At 46.8% G+C, this 14,530-nt stretch overlaps 1 protein-coding gene across 2 annotated transcripts in view; it reads left to right on the top strand.

Annotated features, from left to right (window-relative positions):
* The first annotated feature begins 6,320 nt into the window (after positions 1 to 6,320).
* Positions 6,321 to 14,530, top strand: part of LOC144119106 (monocarboxylate transporter 2-like) — a 47,687-nt gene continuing 39,477 nt past the window's right edge. For both annotated transcript variants that reach the window (XM_077651820.1, XM_077651821.1), the window contains exon 1: positions 6,321 to 6,439. The gene's annotated coding sequence lies outside the window, so the exon portion shown is untranslated. The remainder of the gene's footprint in view (positions 6,440 to 14,530) is intronic.

A 14,530-nucleotide genomic window follows, 5' to 3' on the forward strand; every position in this document is an offset into this window, starting at 1 on the left:
GTGCGCGCGTTCTCTGCGTGCGTGTATCCGTTCTGCGTGCTTTCACCGTGTAGTCAAATCATGCACTGAGCTCTCGATTGTTTTTTTCCCGTGTCCACCACTAAACGAGCTACATGTGACTGCACAAAAAAGATGTCAAAGCCAAAGCGACAGTGCAAAGAGAAGACTTGCTTTGTGCCAATGTGTAAAAGCGGTTACCTCTCGAACAAGGAACGTGTTTCCATGTTTACTGCACCATCTGATGCTACGCGGCTTGCAGAATGGGAAAGAAACATCAAAAGAGAGGACAGAAGGCTGACGCCAGCTGCTGTGGTTTGCGAGAAACATTTTGAGAGCAGTTGTATCGAGCGCACATTCAGTGTCAGCGTAAATGGTGTTACCAGCGAGCTTCCCCCCGATAAACCGCGTCTGAAACCCGACGCCGTACCTTCGATATTCACGAATTACCCAGAACACATTCTTCCTAAAGTGTCAGCTAAAAGAAAAACTAGAAATCTGTGTCAGCAAGAGCCTCCAGCAAAGCGTCACAGGCGTGCTGCGTCGGAAGCCTCCGGGTTGTGCTCAGGCATTGATAATGCTGAATCGGTGAGCATGGAAGCATCTGACACCAACAGCGGAGCTGCCGTAACTGAAAAGTGCACCACCCCATGCTGTGTTTCTGCAGAAGGAAGCGCTGGCGAAGCGCAAAATGCTGGTGACGAACGACCACGAACAACCAACGATCGTCTCCATCCATTCTCCAACGTCGCTATTCCAGTGACATGGATGAAAGCGCCATCCGTGACAGTCGATTCATTAGCGTACGCCTATTGTGAGGCTGAAAAAAATAACTTCGCTAACCTCTTCATTGAAAAGATGGTAGCATTTGCAAAGCCATTACTTGATGGACAATCAGTGGTAGCCACGGTTTACCTCAGAGGAAGGGAAAAGTCAAAACAAATCGTCACAACTTGCGAAGAGGCCGAAACTTTGATCAAGGAAGTTGCCTTGACAAATCTTTGTGATGGATGCGGCATAAAGCCGGCCTCAGGAATGCACACCTCCTAAAAAGGCATGATTTTTTTCTGAGAAGTGTTCATTATCTATGAGGTCTGAAGGTGAATCCTGCGCTTTCTGCAAGTACCAAAGGATTCTGGCTCAAAACCAAGTGTGCAGAAAAAAGCAAAGCACAAGTGAAATTGCCAGAAAATCTGATGAAAAGAAACAGTGCAGGAACATTGCTCGAAGCCTGTCAAGAACCAAGAAAAGATTGGCAAATGCAAGGATACAGATGGCTCACATGAAAGAGCGAAATGAGGCTCTTAGTGAAGAGACATTCAACCGCAAAATTAAATCTCTTCCCTCAAAGCAGCAGCTGGTTGTAAAGAGTTGTTTCCTTGCTGCAAGGCGAAAATCACACAAGGGAATGCGATACGATGATTAGTGGATTTTAGAATGTATGCTGATGATGACGCGGAGCCCGAAGTTGTATGAACATCTCCGCAGACAGTCTATTATGGTTCTGCCAGGGCGAACTTGCCTGAAAAAATACCTACAGCGCTTCAAAAGTGGTTTTGGCCTCAGTACAAAGGTCTTCGATGCCCTAAATGAAAAAAACAAAGACCATGGATGCTTACAGTCGTCACGGTGGCCTCGTCATTGACGAAATAAAGCTTTCAGAGCACATAAATGTGAAATCAGCTGGTGAGTATAGCTGCAATGAATTCTTGGACCGTTCTGTGTATACGGTAAAAGCTCTTTGATTCAAACCCCGCAATGCGAAAATCCGCATAATTCGAACTGCCGGCGCGGTCCCGGCCAACGCTATGCAAGTCTATGGCATTGCACGCTCGCTGTTTCGGAAGCTACGGGTCTCGCACCGGTTAATTCGAACGGGCTCCCAAAGGAGGTTGTGTACATACAGGTATCGGTTCGGCAAGGGGTCGTCCAAATAGCCCCCCTCAAAGCTGAATTCTGTGCTTGAGAATCACTCGCGCACCTCTGACTTGCGCTGAACGGCAGGCGTGATGGCGGATGGGCGGCCTCATCTACAAGAGCGGACACACTGATAGTTTCGATTTTGCTTTTCTGAAACGTACGCCCAACCGCACTAGCCAGCCAGCCAAACCCAGCTACGCGCCGTTTATAGCGTTGGTTGGCTGTTTCGCTAATCTTCCCTATCCACATTTTTTTCTTGCCGCTTCGGAGCTGCTGAGAAATGCCGTATTCATCACCCGAGAATCTTCCGCGCTTGCGGCGTGCGATTCACTAGCGGCAGAGCTCCACCGCTAAAAATAGTGATTGTTGCGCCGTTCTCATCTAAAATAACAAGCAACTACTGCCAAGTCTTTCACCAAATAAATTTACCGCGATGCAAGCGGGTCTTGTCAGTTTTTTTTTTCGGGGTCGTTCGATAGTTCGAACTTAATTTCAGACTATGCGAACATTTTTTCCGGTCCATTGAAGCACGAATCAGCGAGCTTTTACAGTATGAGAAAAATGCGCTGTTCTGCTAAGCACTACAATATTGCTCGAGCCGTGCAGTGCTCTGGGAATACTCGATCGTCAAGTCTTTTAGCACGTGTTTCTTTTTATGCTGGTTTAGCACCTTTGCCATATTCTGATCTGTGTTGAGAGATGTCTGCGCATAAAACAAGGTGTTTTTCCTGTGATTTTTTTTTTACAATTCAGGTGATATTGAAGGCTTTGTTGACCTTGGAGGTCATACACCTGCTGACCAGAAGAATGTGCTGGCAGACCATGAGATGATTGTGCTGTTTCAGCCATTTACTGGTAAACTTTCTTTTCTCTTGGTTAAAGTTCGCAACTTTATACGTAAAACGCACATACATTTGTGAGAGATTACCTTTCCGCAGAAAAATGGATGCAAATCCTCGGTGTTTTTGCCTCAAAGGGCAATGTGAAGGCCCCACACTGGCGAAAATCATTTTGGAAACCACAGTCCTTGCGGAAAAGGCTGGTCTGTTCGTGGATTGCATAACATGCGACGGCGCCAGCTGGAATAGGAGCATGTGGCGACTGTTTGTAATACAGGGTAAGGCTGTAATTTCACGCAAAATGCAAGATTGTTTAGAGTGTGCATGGTGATAGTGCAGATTTCATGTTTCTAATGTTTAAATTTTGTGATGAAGAAATTGATCGCAAGCAAGTTGTTTTTTTTCAAAGGTTCTCCAAGCCACGTTCGGAGCAGCCCCAAACACCCAGTGGATCCTAAAAGGCAGCTCTATTTTTTGTCAGATTTTCCACACCTTTTGAAGAATGTGAGAAATGGATTTGTTGGAAAAGGATACCTGACACCAGCTGGGCATGTTCACATTGGTATTGTACTAGCAGCCTTTGAAGCGGATCGAGAAAATGTTACACTGAAAGTTATGCCAAGCCTGACAAATGCACACCTTAAGCCAAACTGCTTTGAAAAAATGAAAGTGGACAAAGCATTGCAGCTCTTCAGCGAGCAGGTCATCAAAGGACATTTCATTTATAGAGAACACATTGAAGCCTCACATAGGACCGTGCAGCCGACCGTAGATTTCGTAAAAGAAATGAATCGCCTGATTCGTGTTATGACATCGCGAACAAGCGAGAAGGCACTCAAGCCTGACAGTCCAAATGTGCAATTTCTGAAAGGCTTCATAGAGTACCTGCAGGAATGGGAGGAAACTTCAAAACCAGCTGGTGGTGGTTTTCTTACAGAAAGCACGTCTGCTGGGCTAAGGGTTACCATCAAGAGTACACTTGGCTTGTTGTCCTACCTGACGTCGACTGTGGGTTTCAAGTATCTTTTAACATCCAGATTAAGCCAGGATAAGCTTGAAAACCTTTTTGGTATAATTAGACAGCCGTCTGGCTATAACGACCATCCGACAGTGTCACAGTTTCTGATGACTGTGAATTAACTCGCATTCTACAACCTGGCAAAGCCACCTAGAGGAGTGAACTGCACCCCTGACGTAATCAAAGCACTGCTGAGCCCAAAGGAGGTGTGTGAAACTACGAGTAAGTTCCTTTCAGACAAAAGAGATGACCTTCTTGACCACGGAAACGTCAGTGAAGCTGAAAATGTAGTTCAACCTGTCGTGTCTAGCAGTGACCATGCATCGTGCATAGAGAAGAAGAGCCACAGTGCTTTGATCTACTACACTACAGGCTACGTGGCAAGAAAGATCATTGCTAAGAACTGTTGTCCACAGTGTGCAGGCTGCTTATGTGTAAGCAAAGCTGAAGCAAGTGCCGACGCCGCTTCGTACTTTACTCGCCATTTTGACAATGGGGGCCTAGTGTACCCCAGCCAGAGCTTGTCAACTGCTGTAAAGGCCATGGAAGACACCTTTACTGTGTTTTTAGTAAAAACAAGCTCCATGAAATGAGTTTAGTTGAATTTTTGAGTCAGCTACAGACACTGTCTTTTCCTCAACTTGGCTGCTCATAGCATGAAAAGGCAGTTTTATCTACCGTTGTAAAGTTTTATGTTCTCTTAAGGTTTCGTTTTTTTTGTCAAGGGCCTCAACAAAGAGAGGGAAGCGCAAAGGCAGCGGCATAAGTTTCTAAATCTGCGTCGCTGCCAATAAATGCTTCTCATGTGCACATATGGGCCCTGCTTGCTGTACTTCTGTAACATGTCCGCGATTGATATTGCACGCGAATAAAAACGAGTGTTGCACGACTGTGTTTCCTGTGTTATTCACATTGCATGTGTTTACTCGTTCGCAAATGTAGTACGTACACAGCGAGAACACCTAAATATAATCCATTAAAATTAACCGAAGCGTTTCGCCTACTTTATTAGAGAAAATGTTACCGAAAAAGTACTTCATATATATATATATATATATATATATATATATATATATATATATATATATATATATATATATATATATATATATATATATATATATATATATATATATATATATATATATAAAGATATCTATGTACAGCACAAGTTTCGTGTTTCGAAACACCAAGTTGTGCTGAATTTCACAGCAGCTTTCGCTCAAGAGACAAGTGCTAAATGTGCAGCTCCTCGACAGAGACTCAAAACAAACCCTGAAACCTATAGTCAGCTGCCTCCATGACAGCTTTGGTCGATTACAGCTGAACGAAAGCAAAAATGCACTAGTCCTCTTGCCGATGTTGCGAAAGCGTTGCGGCTCGGCGGCACCCTCCCGAGTTGCAGCGCTCATGAGGCGATCGCTCGCGGTGCCACCAGGAAGGCCACGGTCGGCACACTAGCAAGTATATTCTAGGCACTATAGCCAAACGAAACGACGTCCATGTAGCCCTATCCGATACCATAAGATTACGAAGAATATGCCCTCTGGAATAAAAAAAGGAGGCAAATGTAGACCGATGATTCCGATTCTTTCAATCAAAACACAAAGTAAAGTTTGCGAGTTGTGAGTCGGTTGTCGTTTTCAAGATTCCCTTCCTATGCAGAGTGGGGTACATTGGCCAGGCTATGCCATGTTTGAACTATTCTCTGAAAGAATACAAACACGATACCTTTTCCTAAGCCCATGAACACTACCGCAAATGCAGGAACTTCCGGCCTACTTCGAAAAAAATGCGTGCTTTTCGTCATTCGCATCAGAACACCAGAGCGGTGATGGAAGCATTCCACATCACCTTGTGACATAATTGCTTTGGCATGCCATCGCCCTCACTGGTAGAGAAAAAAGTGCAATATTTTAGGATATTTAAATTTGTTTTGTTTTTTCCTTTGAGTAGACAACTTGCGCTCTTTTCGTAGTTCTTGTATCATAGTTAAGCACCTGTTCACTTTCCTAGAAACCAGTTGTGAGAACGGTGCGTGTCTTGTATATTCTCTCTTCCTCCCCGTTATGTTTGCTCCCACAAAACATCACGAACGGCTCCCATCTCGCCCAGCTTCTTTTTCTCTTGAGCCCCGACGATATCGCGAGTTGGTGTTTGTGGGCTTATTAGGAGAAGTGACAGTGATGGAGGCAGGTTCACGTCATTGAAAATCTGCTAACCACCATCGCAATTTGGTCCATCCTGTGCATACATGTTTATGAACGAAAAACGCGAGGAGGGCACGTCCGCGACAAAAAAAGACACGCTGCGCTGGCTCACAAGAAGACATAAAAGAGGTGATAGCTAGCGCAGTGAAGAGCACGTACATTTACACCGCTGTGACATGTCGACTCGACATAATCGTAGACGACCTTAACCCTGCACATCGCTGGCGGCTCTTATCGCTGGAGACGGCCGTCTTATCTCAAACCTAGAAATCTGCGGGCATTGACCAGGGTTCTTGCGAATTTACGGCTTACCTTAACAGCCCGCTGGCGACCAGCCTCCTGCGCACTCTCCGAATCCGATGTCCTTGAAGAAAATGTCGCAGTGAGCGGACCGCCGGGCAGTCGAGGAAGGCATTTTCCGCGAGAAAGCATCGCTGAAGGCTGCTCTGTTCCAGGTTAGTTTTGTTTTTCCTCGTGTGAAACCGGTCATAGCTTTGCATGGTTACAGGCGAGCTTTCTGGTGCTCGTATATGTGATTAGTTTCTGATGGTAGTGAGGTTGTGGTAATGTAGGCCTAGATATATCCCTATATGTAATGATTTTATTATAAACATACTGCATGGAGTGACACGTCAATAAGATTACAGGTGCGTGTTTTTTGTTTCAGTCTCATAATCACTGCCGTGCTTGATCTGAGCACTTTATATATTAAACAAGAGCTCTACAAAGGCTGCACCGCGCCGTATGCCAGCAAAATACAATCCAAGGGCGAATGGGTATAGATGTTTTTGTGTTTGTGCAGTGCATCTTTGCATGAAGGAGAGGTATAGAGGCAGTTGAGTGTGCGACGCAGCAGTCTCTGATGATTATGTATGAATATGTTAGGCTCTGGAGATCAGAAGGTAATTTTTGAGCCGCCCCTTTTAATTTAAGGCGACTAGCAGCCACAAAAGTTCTAGAAGCGCACCACAGCAGATACTAGTTGTGAACGCTTTGACCAGCTATATTATTTACCACTGTTTTCCGCTACATGCAACCTCAGCAGCATATTCGGCTTTATTTCTCAATTCACTTTCTGCGTTTGTAGACGCGACGACATCTTACACCTGGCTTCGAATAGAGTAATATTTTAACGTCGAATTTAGAGAGCATAATTGTGATAAAACGGTGGACCTATAACCCACTTACAAGGTGATATTTGTGCGAAGCCTTGACAGGGTCGTCAGTATTATCATGAGCCTTAGTCTTCCATTGCAGAGCAAGCGCTTCGTCGATATCGCTCGATAGAGGTTCCGTAAAAGTGATTTATTTAATATACTCCGTCATCGAAATCGATGTATTCCACGAGCAAAGATGTTTTTTTTTTCATTGGATATGTAGGTTTTCCAAGTTTACTCGGTTTCTTTGTGTTGTGCGGGCAAGCAGTGCCTTGAGCCCCGGCTGCGATTTGGATTTGGGTCTTCTGCAACGGTTTGCCTTATTCTCTGTAGCGGTTCCGTGTTGCCTCCCTTGCCAATGCTTTTGCAGTATTTCTTTACGAAGTGCAGTCTGTTCAAAATATGTGCAACTACGTTGCATACAAATGCTTTACACATCACTCATCTGGCATTTCGCAAAACTTTCTCATGCACTTCCAGAGACAAGATTCTTTGTCGCTTTGACTTCCAGGGCTTCGGCTTATTGACATCTTCACCCTTAACATAGGCGGGGCTAGAAACAGCCCAACTACATCACAATGCTCATCTGGCACAGCGCAGGCCTAGTTACAGGTGAACGGGAGAGTCATTTGTACCACAGTGGACATACTTAGGCAAGGTGATAATGATAATGTCATCATTCCTTGCCCCTCCTAATTAACTCAGTGAGCTAACTGGCATACGGTCATTGCAAGCCAAAAGTCTTCGAAATTGCGCTCTTTCCACCTCGAATTTATTTTAAAATTAATGGAAATAACGCACCTTGCGTAGCGTAAGCGTAAAATGTTTTTGGTTGAAAAAAATAATTCTTAGGGTTTGCTCTTTTTCGAACGCTTCCAAATGGCGTGAAATCATGCCCCGCTCAATGATTTATAAAAAAATCTAAAAACCACAGAAAAAATTCGAGATGCCGTTCGTTATCTGTCACCTTGCTTTTTCTTTACGTCGCGCTTCGTTTTCGAACGCTTCAAGGACCCCTTAGCCACGAACGTTATGCTCTCACTCGGCTGGTGATTTCCGTTAGGCTCATGACTTCAAAAGCGATTCTGTTTTGTCTTCAATCACAGCACGACTTACTGGTGAGCTGCGGCATTTAAGAGCGTGGAATACCATGACCATGGAGCGCTGGTATTAAAAGATATTGTGAGGCGTGTGTGTCACATATAATATGGAGTCTGAAATAAAAGTATGAAGGAAGTAGTTTTGAAGAAAACAAAGAGGATAGCGATAAGGCTGACGAGGATTAACCGAAGAATAAAGAAGATGAAGAAGAGTTCGGTAAGGTGGCTGGAGATAATTGGTGTAGAAGAGAAAAAGAAGAGGCCGACGACAAGGCTTACGTGGACTATCGCCAAGGCTACAAAAGACGAGGGAGAGCGAGGCATGGGGGGGGGGGGGGGAGAGATAACAGAGAAGCGGAGGCTCCGGCGGGTCAGGGACGCTTCGGCTGGAAGAGAGCGACGCCGTCGACTGCTCCCATGAGCTCACGTTCTAAGGCTTCGCATCGTGGACTTCCTGCCGTTCCTGAGCCCGTTCCGGGGAGTCAACGGAGGGAGGACGCTACCACATGCTACGGGCAGGGGTGTCTCCAGCGCTGTTGCCATCTATCCGGGTGGTGCCCCCAACGCCAACATCACCGGCAACACCTCCACAGGCGCTTTGACCGGGAGCTTGTACGACGCAGCCAGCGACGCCGCCTTCGACGCCAGCCGCAGCACGTCGAACGCGATCTCGACGCCGGCTACTGGACCCAGACAATGCCGCAGCCACACCGAACCAACCGTGAGAACGAACGCCGACCGCGGTTTTTACGCCGTTTTTACGCATACACGGCGTAAAAACCATCTTTTGCTCCTGTGCACGCTCTTCTAGGTTTTTAGCGGCAGGTTCTTCTCTGCTGTCCCAGAGCTGAGCTGATTTGGCGGACAACTAGTATCACACAGTCACTTGAGGGCGGTAGAAAAACGCCAGACAAATAACAGCTGATATTCAACTTGATACACACGCTAAAACGGTGACACAGGCAGGACGTGTGCTCGAAAGTAACAGACACATATTTAACACCGAAGAACTCAGCTACGAAAGCTGACTGAAATCTTACAACCTCCACAGCTAAGATTATTTTAAACTCAGCTACCAACGCCAAAATGACTTCCCAAAAAGCCGCGGCTCGTCTTCTTTCACCTCGCAAAGCCTGTCTGAGAATCAATGAATACAGCGCTACACGCTCATTTATCGCAACGCAAGAAACTTCCAGAAGCGAGCACAGACGCTCGGAGATAGAGTACCCATTGCAGAAGCCCTTGCAAAACTGCGCCTCTCTTCTCGAGAATATCCCGTTGTGCTCGGACCTTCTGAGCTCTACAGGAGAGCAGGACACGACCGCGTTCGAGAGCATTCAATTATTTACCTTCAGTTTCTTGCTTTTGTAGAAGCGCTAAAAACGCTTTACTTTGATAATAGCGGTCTTTCAGACTCCACCATGAGAGTCTATTGCATCCGTGTACGTGTCTCCGCAGAAGAAGGTAACATTAGATTTGTTTCTACAGCAGCTCTGCGACCGCTGCCCAGCACCTAGAATCATCTGCGGTGATTTCAATGCCCCTCATGCCGTTTGGGATGACAGGAACACGGATTCCCGTGGACGCACACTTGTAGAGGTTATTGACAGTTTGGACCTGTGTGTTGCCAATGACGGAAGCCCCACTTTTTTCCGGCCTCCAGCCTCAGCTACAGCTATAGACCTGACACTGCATTCACCTGACGTCCGCGTGAGTTGGTCAACAGCGCCTGACCGCATGGGAAGTGATCACTATTCATTTTTGTGTTTGCTGCCGACTTTCGTATGCATGGTCCTAAAATTAGCAACGTGGTCAACTAGGACAAGTACAGAAAGCACCTAGAACGTGTTTCTGGTGATGTTGACAAAATGCTTTCTAGTAAGCTAGCAGCAACTACGGCGGTCAAGTTACCTGATCATTTTCCGGCCCCGGTTTTAAAACTCGGGAACCGTTGCGCAGCGAGAAGGGCGGAGCGCCAACTCGTGCGGAAGAAGGACGACAGGCAACTGAAGACGACCTTCAATAGGCTGAATTCTGCTATTAGAGGGCACACGAACAAGCTGTACAGGTCGCAATGGGCCTCATTTTGTGCTAGTATGACTGTGTTCTCATCGATAACGAGAATATGGCGAGTTATTGGCAGCCTTGCTGGAGAATCTCGCCCTTCGAAGCCTTTTGAAGCTCTTGCAATACTCAAGGAAAAACCTATTGCGTGCTTTGGAGAGGAATTTGCAGACGCACTCGTACGCGCTGATTCTGGAATAGATATATATATACACCACCTGCTTCCTCCAGGTCTATCATGGACGTCTCGTTCACGCTTCGTGAGCTTCAGACTGCGCTCAGTGTCCTGCGGCGCCGGTGTTCACCAGGTCCCGACGGCATCACCAATCAAATGCTGAATAATCTGTCCTTGCAACTCAGAAAGAGCTCCTCAACTTCATCAATCGAGTTTGGGAGACTGGCGGTGTTCCTCCGACATGGAAGCTGGCACATGTAGTTCCAGTACTGAAGCCTGGCAAAGACATGAAAGACCTTGCCTCGTATCGCCCTGTGTCATTGACCTCCTGTGTAGCTAAGTTGATGGAGAAGCTGGTAAATGAACGCTTATCATGGTGGCTTGAGGACAGCAAGGCACTGCCATCATGTATGACAGGATTCCGCCGAGGTCTTAGTGCCCAAGATAGCTTCTTAGACTTGATCAGTCACATTGAACACAAGAGAGCTTTCGGCCTTTCCACCTTAGCCATTTTTCTTGATGTTGCGAAAGCTTACGACCGCGTGCTTCAGAGCTCAATTCTAAACAGTTTGCAAGGCATGGGCATACAGGGCCTAATGTTAAGATTCATTTACAAGTTTATAAGTGATCGCGTGGTTCTTGTACGGTTAGGGAGTACGTTAAGCACCGAAAGGGTTCTATCACGAGGTGTGCCTCAAGGAAGTGTTCTTTCCCCCACGCTCTTTAACGCCGTAATGGCTGGCCTACCCGATTCGTTGAAAAAAGTTGCAGGCAAGTGCGTATGTCACTTTATGCTGACGACATCTGTATTTGGATTACTGGCTACCAGCACAAGCGATTAGCCCTTATAGCTCGACACGCTATACATTGGGCACAAGCTTACCTTCAAGGTGTGGGGTTGTCTCTGTCAGTGGAAAAATCCGGCTTTATTCTGTTTCCGCGGTTGAAGATAGACCTCGGTCACTCTTTCATTCGTCAATTCGACCACGCGCGTTTCCTGGGCGTCATTATTGACTCCCTCTACAGTGGCGAAAAGCTGTAGACGCGATTGTTTCATCTATATCTTATCTTCTCAATGTGATCCGTAGAATTGCACGTGAGCAACGGGGAAACCATCCTTCTTCAATGGTCAAACATCATGAAGAGCTGGTGGTCAGCCGGATAATGTATCAATTACCTTTAATTTCACCTCGGCATCACAACTTGAGCGTCTCGAAGTTGTCCACAGAAAGGGCCTAAGAAGAGCCATTGGAGTTCTCCAGGCGGCTGCGAATGAGGCAGTAATTCATGAGTCCCTATCGAAACCTCTTATCCTTATCGCTTCTCAGAGACTATTAATGCATCTTGACCGCTTAGGAGAGACGGTAGCCGAGCGATCCCTTCTCCAGCGGCTCTGCAAGAGATGGGAGTCGAAGGCTTACTTGGCACACAATACTCTTAGTTCTTTAGGCATTAATGTCTGAAGGCAAAGGACACGGTTGAAACCCCCCTGGTCTTTTCCCACCCTCGACTGTAAGGTCACAATTCCCCATGTGAGCACAAAGCGCAGCTCTCCTTGGGCAGCAACGCGTTCGCTTCTACTGGAATACTTGGAAACAGAGTACGCCTGCCATCTTCAAATTTTCACGGATGGCTCTGTGGACAAGGTCAAACAAGCTAGCGCAGCGGCTTTTTACATTCCTTCTTTTGACTGTAAGTGGTCCGTACGCTGTACTGCTGTCGTATCCTCCACAACGGCTGAAAGTGTTGCTATTGAGGCGGCTTTACGGAAGTTAGGGTCATGTCCGGCTCAACCTGTTCTCATTTTGATTCAAAATCTGCCCTTCAGAGGTTAGAGTGCGGATTCCCTACTGACGCCTTGTCTTTAAGCTCTCTGCGCTTGGTGCAGAATCTGCACAGCAGAGGCTTTACTCTACTTTTCCAGTGGGTGCCCTCTCACATAGGAGTCAACGGTAATGAGGTGGCAGACAGACTCTCCCATAGAGCTCTCTCAAGGATTCCATCAAAAAAAGTACCTCAGGATGGGAAACGTCTCTGCAGGAAAACGGTGCTCGATCACTTCAGTACCCCGTGGAGTGCGTCCCACAAGCCATGTGTGACCAAATACTGAGAAGATCTCAGGCGACCCTTCTACATCGAATTCGCACGGCCTCTGCTCGTACTCCTGCATGGATGCATAAGACCGGCATAGCATCGTCTCCGCTCTGCTCTTAATTTGGTGTGTGCGGGGATATCAAACATTATATTATGTACTGCCCAGAGTACAACGCGGAAAGGCATGTGATGTTCGCTTCCTTCAAGAAGACAGGAACCCGTCACAGCACAGCGCAGGACATTTTCTACCCGAGTGGAAACCAGACATGCAGAAGGGAGGCTGCACGCATTCTTTTAACATTTCTGCAGAACACGGATCTTGTTTTAAATGGTGACAGCAGGAACGGACTATGGCCTACTGTGATTGAATGTGTGCGTAGATGGTGTCTTCCGGAGTGGACTACTTTATACTGTGAGTGAATGTGTATATGGAGTGTGGCACTACAATGGCCTATGTTCTACTGTGACTGAATATGTGCATAGATGGTGACTTCTGGAGTGGACTGGGATGTGAACTGTGTGGATTGATTGTGTGCATAGATGGTGACTGCGGGAGAGAATGTGTGCTATTATAAGGGACTGTGCGCTTAGCGGGGTAGATGTGGCATTGTTAATATTGAAGGGACGCTGCGATGGAGCAATTGCCGGCAGATAAAGCAAGGCTAACCCCACCTGTAGCATTCAATACCTCAATCTCAACCTCAACCTCAACTGCTGGGCAGTTTTTGCAAAATATCAGGACACTTACGGATAGTTGCCCGACGTCTCCACACGCTTGGTTCACCTGCTCAAATCTCATGATTTGTTCTCTCGTGACATTCAGAACAATTGCGGATATCACAGTTCTTGCATTCCACTGCACTTCGGAGAGTGAACTTGTTGTTCTAGTTCTCGCTAAAGGGGCGCTTTTCGATAGCGGGCATATTTTGGCGGGAGATGGCCCAAATCTGCAGAGAAAAAGCGCCCAGTGTAACAGCACTCCTGAAATTATAAAAAAACATAAACAGCTATTACTAATGGTCCGCTACGAGTAACGAAGATCAACCATTCACCTGAAGGTAAGTTCAAGAGATTACTATAAAAACTTGGTTAATTGCTCTACTATCAAGCAAGAATCAACTTTCCCTGATGTCCTCTATCACCGGAAGTATAACGCTGCAGTTGCCGGCAGAGAAAGCAAGGCTAAGCCCACCTGTAGCATTCAACACCTCAACTCAACTCAACTCAATTAACAACATTATTTAAAAATTATTGGCGGGCTTCCCTGAAACACCTGGTAGAAGTGACGGCGCAAACTTGTTCCCATTACTGCACTCTTCGCTCCCCTATAAGAGGGCACACACTAGTGCTGCACACACACACACACACACACACACACACACACACACACACACACACACACACACACACACACACACACACACACACACACACACACACACACACACACACACACACACACACACACACACACACACACACACACACACACACGCACGCACACGCACGCACGCACGCACGCGCACACGCACGCACGCACACATATATATAATGTAACGTGAAGATGTGCACACCAAAAGGGAAAAATATATTTACAGGGAAACAGCTTACAGCCACGCAGCCGAACAACCCGGCACGCGAAGCCCAGCCGCAGAAACGCACTTCGACCTCTTCGCGTTCCAAGCGCGAGCGCACCAAGCACGAGCGTTCCAAGCACAAGCACAACCGTAGCATAACTCCCGGCGGCAAAAGCACCGTCCCGGTGCTAAGTGGATGATGTAGCAGGCGTGTGGTACGGTTTGAGACGGACTACATGAACGACGTCAGTCAAAGGGCTAGTGGACGACGTCGGAGCATGAAGAGGTGTAATCTCGTAGGTCACGTCGGTCACCTGACGGAGAACTCGATAAGGGCCACTGTACTGACGTAGAAGTTTCTCAGAGAGACCTACACGGC

This window comes from Amblyomma americanum, chromosome 2 (genome assembly GCF_052857255.1).
Source record: "Amblyomma americanum isolate KBUSLIRL-KWMA chromosome 2, ASM5285725v1, whole genome shotgun sequence".
NCBI lineage: Eukaryota > Metazoa > Arthropoda > Arachnida > Ixodida > Ixodidae > Amblyomma > Amblyomma americanum.